This window comes from Cenococcum geophilum (genome assembly GCF_001692895.1).
Source record: "Cenococcum geophilum 1.58 unplaced genomic scaffold K441scaffold_33, whole genome shotgun sequence".
Classification (NCBI taxonomy): Eukaryota; Fungi; Ascomycota; class Dothideomycetes; order Gloniales; family Gloniaceae; genus Cenococcum; species Cenococcum geophilum.
Genome location: NW_027137591.1, coordinates 699,727 through 712,053, shown reverse-complemented (window position 1 = coordinate 712,053; position 12,327 = coordinate 699,727).

Below are 12,327 nucleotides of genomic sequence, written 5' to 3'. Positions count from 1 at the left end.
CTATGGCATTAACCATACTATGGCTTAGGTTTGTTTTACCTAAGTTAGCCTCTATACCTTTAACTCCCATTTACCTCTCTAGCGTTGGTCCAACTAGTATTATATTACGGTAGATGGTTTCCTAGCGTTCTTATATATTCTACTTTAGCTCCTTTCTCTATCTTACTATTATCTTTACTAACCTCTTATATATCTCCCTTCCTCCTCTATATAGGCCTAGGCCCTAAAGCGGCACTATTTTTCTTCTACTTTCTTTACCTATTTCTCTAATATCTCTTCCCTACTTTAGGGTTATTAGTTTATTCTCCTATGGGGCACCCTAAGATCCCTCCATAGTTTACTTAGGCGTGTCTTAATATACTTTATAACATTAGAGTTACATTTATTTTACGTCCTTTATATTACAGCGGCTTTAATATATAACTATAGGGGGGGAATATTAGATTCCTTCTTAAGTAGTGCTGTGGCCGTTTGCTTGTACCCGCCTATAATACTCCAAAGGCAGGCTATTTAGACCTTTTAAAGTGGTTTAAGGAGTAATTTAGGGGGGCCCTTCTTAGTTTCTCTAATGGCCCAAATACTAAATCTATATATTATAGTTGGCCAGACAACTGCTATATATAGTAGGCGTGACCTCTGGAAGTATGGACCCTATATAGAATTAACAATCCTAGATAAAGCGATAAACTATACTTAGCCTTTATGGGCCGCTTGCGCCGTATATGCGCTCTATCGGAGCTTACTATCTACCTATACTCCTAATACCCTTAAGCCCTAAACTGGTTAACCCCTAAAGCCTTAAATGCGAATTATATGCTAAAGATCTATAGATTAGTTACGTTTTCTTATAAAATAAATTAGCTGGTATTTCTCTAGTAAGAATTAGACTCTATAACGTTTTGCCTATTTTATATAAGTATTATAGGCTTTCTCTAGTATTCTACAATTCTTTACGGCTATTAGCCCATATATAATTAGGTTTGTATTATTAACGAAGCCTATCCCCTAGGTCGCCCCTTCCTTAAAGGAGTTAAGTAGGTTACTTATAAAGAAAAGGAAGAGTATAGGCGAGAGGGGTAATCCTTGTGGTATTCCTGTTATAACTGCGATAGGGGGGCTCTAGTATCTGCTAAAGACCAGTAATGTTTCTTTCTAGCCTATAAACCCTTGGACAAATTATATAATCTATTCTAGAAAGCCCTTTACCCTAAGGATATACAGGAGACGCTTATGGGGTATATTATTATAGGCACCACTAATATCTAGGCTAAGCATTAATACTACGAAGTCCTTTCGCATCGCCTATACAGATTTAATAGTAGTAGCGAGTAGCGTAAGTGCTAATAGTGTTAAGCGGTTCTTTCTTACCCCTATTTAGCTTTATAGTAGTAGGGTATATTCCTCTATTATATCTACTATACGTTCCGCTATTACCCTTTTTAAGATCTTGCTAAGGGTGTTTTCTAAGGCAATAGGGCGGTAGCTTCCTGGGATTAAGTAATCTGCTTTACCTTCTTTTTATAGGATAACCGTCGTTATAGATCTTCCGAGTCACGGGTAGTAGCCTATAGCAAAGTATGCTTTGGCTACATCTATAAGCCAAGGTGCTATAAGTGGCCCACAGGTTTTTAGGGCCTTATTTAGAATCCCATCTAGTCCTAGTGCTATATTATTTAAAAGGCGGCTAATAGTTTTAGCCATTTCCTCTATTGTTATGTCACTGTCGACCCGTAGGCGAGTTACCGGTGTTTTACCCGTAATATTATTAAGGTCTGCTAGAGCTAGTTAGGGGAAGAACCTTTCTATAAGGATCTTTGCCTTCTTATTATTGTCATTTATAGCCTGTAATTCTCCTGCTCTTTATAGGGGTAGTAGGTATAAGTCTTCTACTAGGCGCCCTGCCTTTTTCTTTGCCTATTTTGCTATAGCCTAAAGGCCCTTATTATGGGGGAGGCTCGGGTTAGAAGTATACTCGTTTATAAACCGTCTCCAGTTATTCCTTACTTCTTTTTTTAGGGTATTCTTTAGCTAGTTTCTTATGTCTTTATATCGTCTCTTATCTTTAGGGTTATGGCTACTTATATATTTCCTTCTTATTCGTCGTTAGCTGGCAACCAGAACTACGTATTATATAGACTATACGTGTCACGCGTAGGGGCCCGGTTTTAAGATTGGGCAGTGCTCTTTTAGCCTATTTTTAATTGCTGCCTAGATCCTTTCTAGTCTTCGGTTAATTTTCTTAGGGGTGGCCAATAAGCCTCGCTCGTTTAGTATTGGGTGGATTTCTTTTAGGTCTTAAAGTTATTATTTAACTACATTAAGGAAACTATTTATCTTAAGCTTCCTTATTGCGTATCTTTTTCTATTTAGTTATACTTTAGTATCTAGGTCTAGCTATATCTAGATAGGGATATAGTCTAAGGTAAGTGCCTATTCTTCTTTAGGGTTATACCTTTTAAGTCTCTGGTATAGGCCTTTGTTTATAAATATAAGGTTAATTGTACTTCTAGCGGTGCCTCATTGCCATATAATTACTCCTAGGGGGGTGGCTAGCTTAAGGCCCCAGATATCTATAGCTCTTAGTAGGCACTCTAACTGTTAATCTGCAGCAATATAGATACCCCCCTACCGCGGGTGGTGGAGGTTTATATCTCCTAGTAGGATAGACTCTATACCTTTAGTTTTTAGTAAGCTTATTACCAATATAATATTCTCTATTTATAGGACCCCTTTAACCCTAGGGTTATACACATTAATAATTTATACCGGTCCCCTATATATTTAGATTATTATAACTGCAATATCTAGGTTAACTGCCTACTATAACTATAAGGACAGGCTAATAGCCTTACTAATTATAAAGTACACATATATAGCTGCTTTTAGTTTATATAGGAGCTAAAATCCTTAGGGGCAGTATATTGATTATATAAAGGTATTATAATACGGTTCTTGTATAGTAAGGATATAGTATTTCTCTAGGTCTAAACTATCTAGTAGGGGCCTTATAAGGCGGTGGTTTATATTACCGCAGTTATACTATATAATAGATAGGTAGCGGACCCCCAGCGAGGGTCCTTTAACTCTCCTTCGTTCCTCGCTTCTTCTATTTCTACTTTCTCTAGGATATTTAGAGCTTCTGTCTCTTATATCTATACCCTAGTTACTACTTATTTTATATAAAGCTTTCCATTCCCGTATTTTATGTTCCTATTAGCGCTTCTATATCTAAATCTATTATTATTACCGGTTCTTCCCCTGTTCTTACTGGTCGGCTATATACCCTTTATGGGTTGGCTGCGAATATTATATTTACTGTATTAAGTCTAATTCTTAATTGTCCTGGTTTTAAGCCTACTATCGCTGTCTATAGGGGTCTTCCTACGGGGCGTCCTCTCCCTTATATCCCCTATAGCCCTTATATCCCTAATTAGTCTAGTAATATCGCGCGGCGTCGCTTCTGGCCTATTAAGGCTTAGGATAGCTAGCCTAGCCCTCTAGTATTAAAGGTAGGAAACGCTAGGAAGGTGCCTACGTCCCCCTAGCTTATCGCTTATTATTTCCATTTATATAACCTAGCGTGCAGTTATTCCCACAGCTGTTAAGCCCTTACCTTCCGTCTTTTATATTTAATGTAGTCTTCTCTCTTCTACGCCTTATATATGCTTCGGTAGCAGTTTACGCATTTTATTTAGTCTTAATTTAAGCAATGTCTTATATTATAGGGGCCTGTATAGTGGCCGCAGCACACCTATACTGCGTATATAGATTAGGTGTGTCCCTATTATATATAGCAATAGCATTATTCTAGGTGTAGTCTATGGTTATAGAGCCTTGTGTTGTATATAAGGCCATTTATAATTATTCCTTTTTAGATAAGGAGTTTTTATATTCCTAGTGTATGTGTGCTAATAATAAGGGAGCTATGCGTTCGTCCGGCGTCTCTCTAGCAAGTCTCCGGCAACCCTTATGTCCTCTTATTATTTTTATTATATGCTTAATTTACATTTTCCTATTAAAGCTATTAGATTTGGGTGATTTTAAGTCCTGGTATAAGGCGTTCCGTTTATCTTACTATCTCCTATATAATTGCTATATTGTCCGCCTAGCGTCCCTTTTCTACCCTAAGGCTTATAGAAACCGCTAGGACTTTAACTAGGTAATCCTCGCGGAGTACTTTTATGCTAATACGTTCTCCTAGCCTATCCCCTACCCTTACGGCTTGTTCCTTTACCTATTAGTCCTTTAGGGTAACTCTAATATCTCTACTCTTAAGGTATTAGACTATAACAGCGTTATGGACCTCTTTGCGTATCTTTATAAGGACTTCTATTTCTAATTATCCCCTAAGCCCCTTTACTTATTCTATATTTGGTCGTATTATAATTATATACCCGGTTATTAACTTAAGGGGGGTGGGTTCCCTATGCTGTAAAAGCGCAGCTACGGCGGCCTAGGTGCGGTTCGCCGGTAAGGGGGGATTATGCTTATTTTTAATTTTGCTTAGCCGTTAGAGGATTTAATTAAGGGTTTACTAGAGGGGCGCCTAAGGTTCGCTAGACTAGCGGAGCTATTCTGCTAGCTGTATTAGTTCGTTATAGCTAACAGTTACTCCCCTATAATTCTGGATACTAAACGCGTCTAATAGGCTTTATATTTTGTTAGATGCCTTCTTAATAGAGGTATTTCCGCTTTATGGTGTGGTATTCGCCTATCTTTATTGTGGAGGGCTATTGCTAGGCGTAGTTCTAGCGGTCGCGCGCGAGTGCGAGCCACCGTTGTTTGATGTGTGCCTCCCCTGCGATGTATATATCTTAGGGGGATTCTCTAGGTATTTTTTAGGGTTCTTTTAGTTAGTTTTAGTCTTTTTAGGCCGGGTGTAGTAAGAGCTCCTGGGGTATACCTTATCAATAGAGGTATATAAGAGTGTAGGTAAAAGATATATAATAAGGATGCTTAAGGCAGACAGTTTCCTTAATATAGTTAAATAATAACTCTAAGACCTAAAAGAAATCTACCCAATACCAAACGAGTAAGGCTTATTAGCTACCCCTAAGGAAATTAACTAAAGATTAGAAAGGATTTAGGCAGTAATTAAAAATAGGCTAAAAGAGTACTGCCCGGTCTTAAGACTGGGCCCCTATACGTAATATATATAGTCCGCATAATACGCGGTTTTTATAGCTAACTAATAACGAGTAAGAAGGAAATACTTAAGTAGCTATAACCCTAAAGATAAGAGACGATATAAAGATATAAGAAACCAGTTAAAGAATACCTTAAAAAAAGAAGTAAGGAATAACTGGAGACGATTTATAAATAAGTATACTTTTAACCTAAGCCTCCCCTATAATAAGGGCCTATAGGCTATAGTAAAATAGGTATAAAAAAAAGGTAGGGCGACTAGTAGAAGATTTATACCTACTACCTCTATAAAGAGCAGGGGAGTTATAGGCCACTAATAATAACGATAAGAAGGCAAAGATCCTTATAGAAAGGTTCTTCCTCTAACCGGCTCTAGTAGACCTTAGTAACATTATAGGTAAAGCACTAGTAACTCGCCTGCGGGTTAACAGCGATATAATAATAGAGGAAATGGCCAGAATTATTAGCCGCCTTTTAAATAATATAGCACTAGGTCTAGATGGGATTCTAAATAAGGCCTTAAAGACCTATGGACTACTTATAGCACTTTAGCTTATAGATATAGCTAGAGTATGCTTTATTATAGGCTACTACCTATAACTTAGAAGATCTATAATAACGATTATCCTATAAAAAGAAGGTAAAGTAGATTACTTAATCCTAGGAAGCTACTGCCCTATTACCTTAAAAAACACCCTTAGTAAGATCTTAGAAAAGGTAATAGCAGACTATATAGTAGATACGGCTAAGGAATACGCCCTACTACTATAGAGCTAAATAGGGGCAAGAAAGAACCGCTTAACACTATTAGCACTTACGCTACTTACTACTACTATTAAATCTACATAGGCGATGTAAAGGGACTTTATAGTATTAATACTTAGCCTAGATATTAGCGGCACCTATAATAATATACCCTACGAGCGTCTCTTATATATCCTTAGGGTAAAAGGCTTCCTAAAATAGATTATATAATTTATCTAAGGGTTTACAGGTTAGAAAAAAATATTACTAGTCTTTAGCGGATACTAGAGCCCCCCTATTGCAGTTATAACAGGAATACTATAAGGATTACCCCTTTCGCCTATACTCTTTCTTTTCTTTATAAGCAACCTACTTAACTTTTTTAAGGAAGGGGCGACCTAGGGGATAGGCTTTGTTAATAATATAAACCTAATTATATACGGGCTATTAGCTATAAAGAATTGTAGAATGCTAGAGAAAGCCTATAATACCTATATAAAATAGGTAAGATAATATAGAGTCCAATTCTTACTAGAGAAATACCAGCTAATTTATTTTATAAGAAAACGCAATTAATCTATAGATCTTTAGTATATAATCCGCATTTAAGGCTTTAGGGGTTATCTAGTTTAGGGCCTAAGGGTATTAGGAGTATAGGTAGATAGTAAGCTCCGGTGGAGCGTATATATAGCATAAGCGGCCTATAAGGGCTAAGTATAGTATATCGCATTATCTAGGATTGTTAACTCTATATAGGGCCTATACTTTTAAAGGTTACGCCTATTATATATAGCAGCCGTCCGGCTAACTATAACGTATAGGTCTAGTATTTAAGCCATTAGAGAATCTAAAAAAGGCCCCCTTAAGTCGCTCCTTAAACCACTCTAAAAGGTCTAAATAGCCTACCTTTAAAGTATAATAGGCGGATATAAGCGAACGGCTATAGCACTGCTTAAGAAGGAAGCCAATATTCCCCCCTTATAACTATATATTAAAGCCGCTATAATATAAAGGGCCTAAAATAAACGTAACTCTAATATTATAAAGTATATTAAGACACGCCTAAATAAACTATAGAGGGACTTTAGGGCGCCCTATAGGAGAATAAACTAATAACCCTAAAGTAGGGAAGATATATTAGAGAAATAGGTAAAGAAAGTAAAAGAAGAATAGTGCTGCTTTAGGGCCCAGGCCTATATAGAGGAGGAAGGGAAATACGTAAGAGGCTAGTAAAGATAATAGCAAGAGAGAGAAAGGAGCTAAAGTAGAGTATAAAAGAATGCTAGGAAACTATCTACCACAATATAATACTGGTTAAACTAATACTAAAGAGGTATATAGGAGTTAAAGGTATAAAGGCTAACTAAGGCAAGAGGAACCTAAGCTATAGCATAGTTAACGCTATAGGGGGTAAATACTCTAGGGCTCTAAGAAGGCCTAATAAAGGCAGAAAATATAATAGCGACACTCTTAAGAATAGGAATAATAGGACTAAAAGACTAGCTTTACTAAGTAGGTGTTCTAGTAGGTAACCTAAGATATAAATATAGCTGGCTAAAACAGACACCAAAATATATAATACTATTATGCCCCTTATACACCAACTAAGAAGTAATACTTTTAGTAGCTAGCATAAAGAACTATAATACACTGCTCTTAATATAAAAAGGCCTTAAGGCGGTTACTTAGTAGCTTATTAGCTAAAATATACTAAACTAGTTCTAGGTTATAAGGGAAATAGTAATAAAGGGTAGGGGGGCGAGCAACGGGCGCCCCCTAATAACTCTATAGTAGTAAAGTAAAGTTTACGATACTAGCGCGTCTGTAGGCTTGTTACGGCAGCAGTAGTTCCTAAGGAGGTTAAAAAGTAAGGTAGTAGGAGCACTATAGGTGACTCGTAGGCGCCTTGCAGGCGCCTCGCAGGCGAGTTCTAAAAGGTAGGGAGACGGATTACGGGGTTTTCTTAAATAGAGTTTTCTCCCTATATGTATATAAGGAGTAGTCCGCGTGGGCCCAATAGGGATCCGAATCGGACGTTAAGCAATGAATTATTATTATTATTATTATATATTAGATCCCGCAAGAGTTGCGCAAGTTCGCAAGTACTCTCTTTAGCTGTATAACGACGTGGAGCGAGATACGTTACATATAAGCTCTTAGACTCTTAGTAAAGAATTCATTAGTAATAAGGAAGAGTACGTATATATATATGTATGTATATTCTATTATAGCCATACACTATCTAGGGTATAGGCCATTATAGAGCGCTAACTAAATACTTCCTGCCATTAATATGCTTGCTCTAGTTTAGAAGCCAACTATAAGAACTATATATCTATTACCTAACACTATACTTAACTAAGGAAAAAATAAAGAAAAGTAATATGTTACTATTAAAGAAAGTTAGAGTTTAGAGGCGAGCCTAAGTAAATAGTTTTTAATACCTTGTGTCTGTAGGGCTATTCTAGCGTTATACGCTTTTTAATTAGCGACGCACTAGTAGAGGCATGTATAGAGGAGGCTCGCGGTATATTCGGTTAAATAATTAAAGGAGAAATTCTTAAGAGTCTTTACTTATTAATGTCGGCTTCTATACTCTTTATATCTTATATACTTAGGTATAAACGTCTAGTCTCCTTTATAAATTTAATTATAGCTTTAACTACGCTAATATTTGGCTTCCAGCGCTTAATTAGGCCGTTAATATTTCTGCCTCCTTTTTATCTGCGTAAGTAGCCTCCTAATATATATAATAGATCCCCAAATTAATCTCTATGTTACTCTCTTAGTTTAATCCTCTACTACGCCCACCTCCTATAAGAGAAGAGGAAGTGCTATATTAACTCTATAAGCCCATAGTCGTATAACGCCGTCTTTAATATATTAATTTTATGGAGATATTCCTTTAGAAATAACTTACCGGTCCATAGCTACGTAAGGATAGCAGCTTCTAAGCTAATTAGCTACTGGTATAATCCTACAGCCTTTCCGAGGTAAAGTGCTGCGTTAATCTTCCTTATAAACTTGCCTGTATTAGATCTTCCTAATAAAAGCGGTCCTATTATTATCTTAGCTCTTTTTAACGCTTACGTCACAAGGTACTATAAAAGGCCGTCTCTCTATAGTGGCTCCTTATTTTTTAGTCTTATTACTACTTTAGCAAGCTTATCGGCCTTCTTATTTTCTATAAATCCTAAATAGCCTAGAATCTAGTATAGCGTAACATTATTTAGCTAAAGCTTCTTTAAGATCTCTATAACTATTTCCTGGCAGGCTCTAGCCCTTTAGCTCTATACTAACAGCAACGCTAATTACAAGTCAGAGAATATTCTTATACTAGATATAGGTATTAGAAAACCTACTTAGTTAACAGCTATATATATAGGGTCCTATAGCTAGTTAGCTGCCTTGCTAATTGCTAGAAACTCTATAAGGTAGGCATTAGCCTAATTGGAGCTTGCTACCGTTTTTAAAAGCGTTACTTTAAATAGCGTAGTATACATACTAACTCCTGCCCTACTATTGCGTACTAATATATTAACGTATATATTAATCTACCCTAGCTTATAGTTTTTAATAATAGCTTAAGTATAATCTTCGTCCTTATATATTACTATATTAGGCTTAGCTACCTACAGTAGGCATATATATGGTTTAACCTCCAGCACCCTATTTACCTAAATATCCTCACACATCTCTACTATCCTTTAGAGCGGCAATTAGTGCCGTCTATAGAGCCTTTGTCTTTAAATTATCTAATAAGGATATAATTTGCCTAGTTTATAAATTAATACCTAAAACGCGATAGCCTAGTTACGCAGCCTTTACTTAAGAGGGAGTAAGCCAGCTTCTACTTCCGCTATTAGTAGGGCAATAGAGCGGAACCCCCTAATAATAGCTTATACTATAATCCTCTACACCTACTAGAAGAGCTATATTAACTCTTATATTGTAAGCGGGTACTATATTAGCAACGCGTAGTCTACTACTAGTAGGACTAAGCTCTTAGCTAGCTGCTTAACGCTCTTAGACTATAGTCCCTTTAATCTGCGTAACGCTAGCGCTACCTTAGTAGCTTTACCTACCTTATTTACTAGGTGCGCCTTAAACTATAGCTCCTTATTAAGGATTACCCTAAGGATTTTAACTTCTTAAGTCGGGGGGATCCCTTTTCCTTTAAATTGGAGCAGCGTGGTAGCATTCCTACCTACTTCTTTATATCTAGTAAGGTAGATAAATAACGTTTTCTTCGCTTTAAATTGGGCTCCACTAGTCCTCTCCTATTTCTTAAGTATTGGTATAATCTCGCCCTAGATAATCTACGTGTTTTCCTTTACTATAGGGCCTATAACCTATGCTAAGTAGTTATTAATAAAGGCTATAGAGCTGCCATTTCTGGGTGCGCTTTATATAAGATCCGCGTTAAAGAACAAAAAGAGTATTAGGGCTAGTGCTAATCCTTATAGGAGATCTACCTACAGGAGCGCCTATACCTCTAATATATATCCGTTAACTAGGATATAGGCTTAATAGTTTATATAAAAGTCCTACACCTATTATATAATCGTCTAAAGTATTTAATACTGCCGTAATCTTCTAATTTCCGGCTTTATAGCCATATTATTATACGCACCCTTAATATTAAATAATACTAGAGACAGTATCTTCTTTTCTCTCTATACTCTAAATACGTCCTTATAGAGATACGATAGCGTATATATTATTAACCTTTGCTTCCTAGCTCTAAAGTGCGTCTTAGGTAATAGGCTGTGTTCCTTTACTAGGTATACTATCCTCTCCACCACCAGTAATTTAAGTGCTTTTCCTAGTATTAGGAGGAGGAAGATCGGCCTATAGTTATTTACTACCGTATAGTCCCCCTACTTTAGCTTCTACAGCGGTATAATCTTTACTACTTTCTATTCCTAGAGTACCTTTCCTATCTTAAGTAATTTGGTAAAGAAAGTGGTAATTTTACCACTTAGTATAGGCCACAGCTCTTACTATACCCTAGCTAGTAGGCCGTCCCTTTTAGGAGCCTTATCTGGGCTAGCCCTAAACATAGCTGCCTTAACCTTATGTTTAGCAATAGGCTTCTATAGCAATTAGTTATAGCTAGTTATAGCTTCCTCCTCTTATTCATATGGCGGCGGGACCAGAAAGAATACCTGGAGTAGTTCTCTTATAATATTATAATTCTCTATAATAACCTCTCCCTATCCTCTATCCTTCTTAATTAGCGGTATTCTAGCGAACGTGGATATAGCCTGCAGATCAAGGTATTTCGACGCTTTCTATATATTATCACTGTTACTAAGAAATTTATTCTAATAGAGCTTCCTATGTCGCCGAATAGTCCTATAGAAGAGCTTCTTCGCTCTTACTACGATATTATATAGCTTAGGGTCGTCCCTTTCTTACCTCCGTATTGCGCTATTCCTATTTCTCTAGTATATATATAACTTCCTTAGCGTTATAAGGTTTTCATTCTACCATCTTTTTATATATGGTGATGGTCTGGCCTATTAGCAGTGTACTTTAAGGGCTTTATTAATCCACCTATTAAGGCAGTTAACTATTTCGTCTATATCTTCTATAGGGAATTCTATCTCTTTCTATTGCTCCACATCTTCTTATATCTTATCCCAGTTTATATTCTTAATAAACAGCCTCTCCTAGCTCTTCTGCGTGTTTATATTAACCCAAAAGCTAGTATAAATAGCTCTATAGTCTAATCCATACTTATACTCCTAAATAGCGCACTTTACTAGTTTACTTACTAGGCCCGGGGTTACAAGCATAAGGTCAATTATTAATATTCGCCCCACGTCGCTTTTAAACATAGGTATTCTTATTAAAAGCAGGCTCTAAAGTAACCGGTCCGCCATAAAGTCAATAATTAGCGCGCTTTCTTCCTACGTTAATATAGTACTAATATAACTTCCTCCCTATAGCGGATTATACCGATTAAAGTTATCTATAATTACTACCTTAGTATATAGGTCGCGTAATAGTTTACCCTAGATTAGCCTATTAATCATCTCTAGTCTACTAGAGAGCTCCTCTAGGTTCTCTTCCTTAGTTCTCCTTAAATATCTATCTGGAATATATACCAATACAATTATAAGTCTCCTTTAGCCAACGTGCGCTACTACTGCCGTAATATCTACTAAATCTACCTACAGCTGTGTAGCTGCCAGCTCTTTAAATGCCTAGATATATAACCTAACTAGGGGATACTACTGCTACCTACCTATTGGGACAAACCTTATCTACTAGGGATTTAAGCCAGCTAGCACCACTTCCCCATCTAAGAGAAAGCAGTAAGGCTCCTGGCCTAGAATAAAGTGGAAGTCCGCTAGCGCTTTGTTATTATATAGCGCATACTACGCCTCCCTATACTTCTTTATATTCGCCTAAAGGATCCGAAGTTCTCTA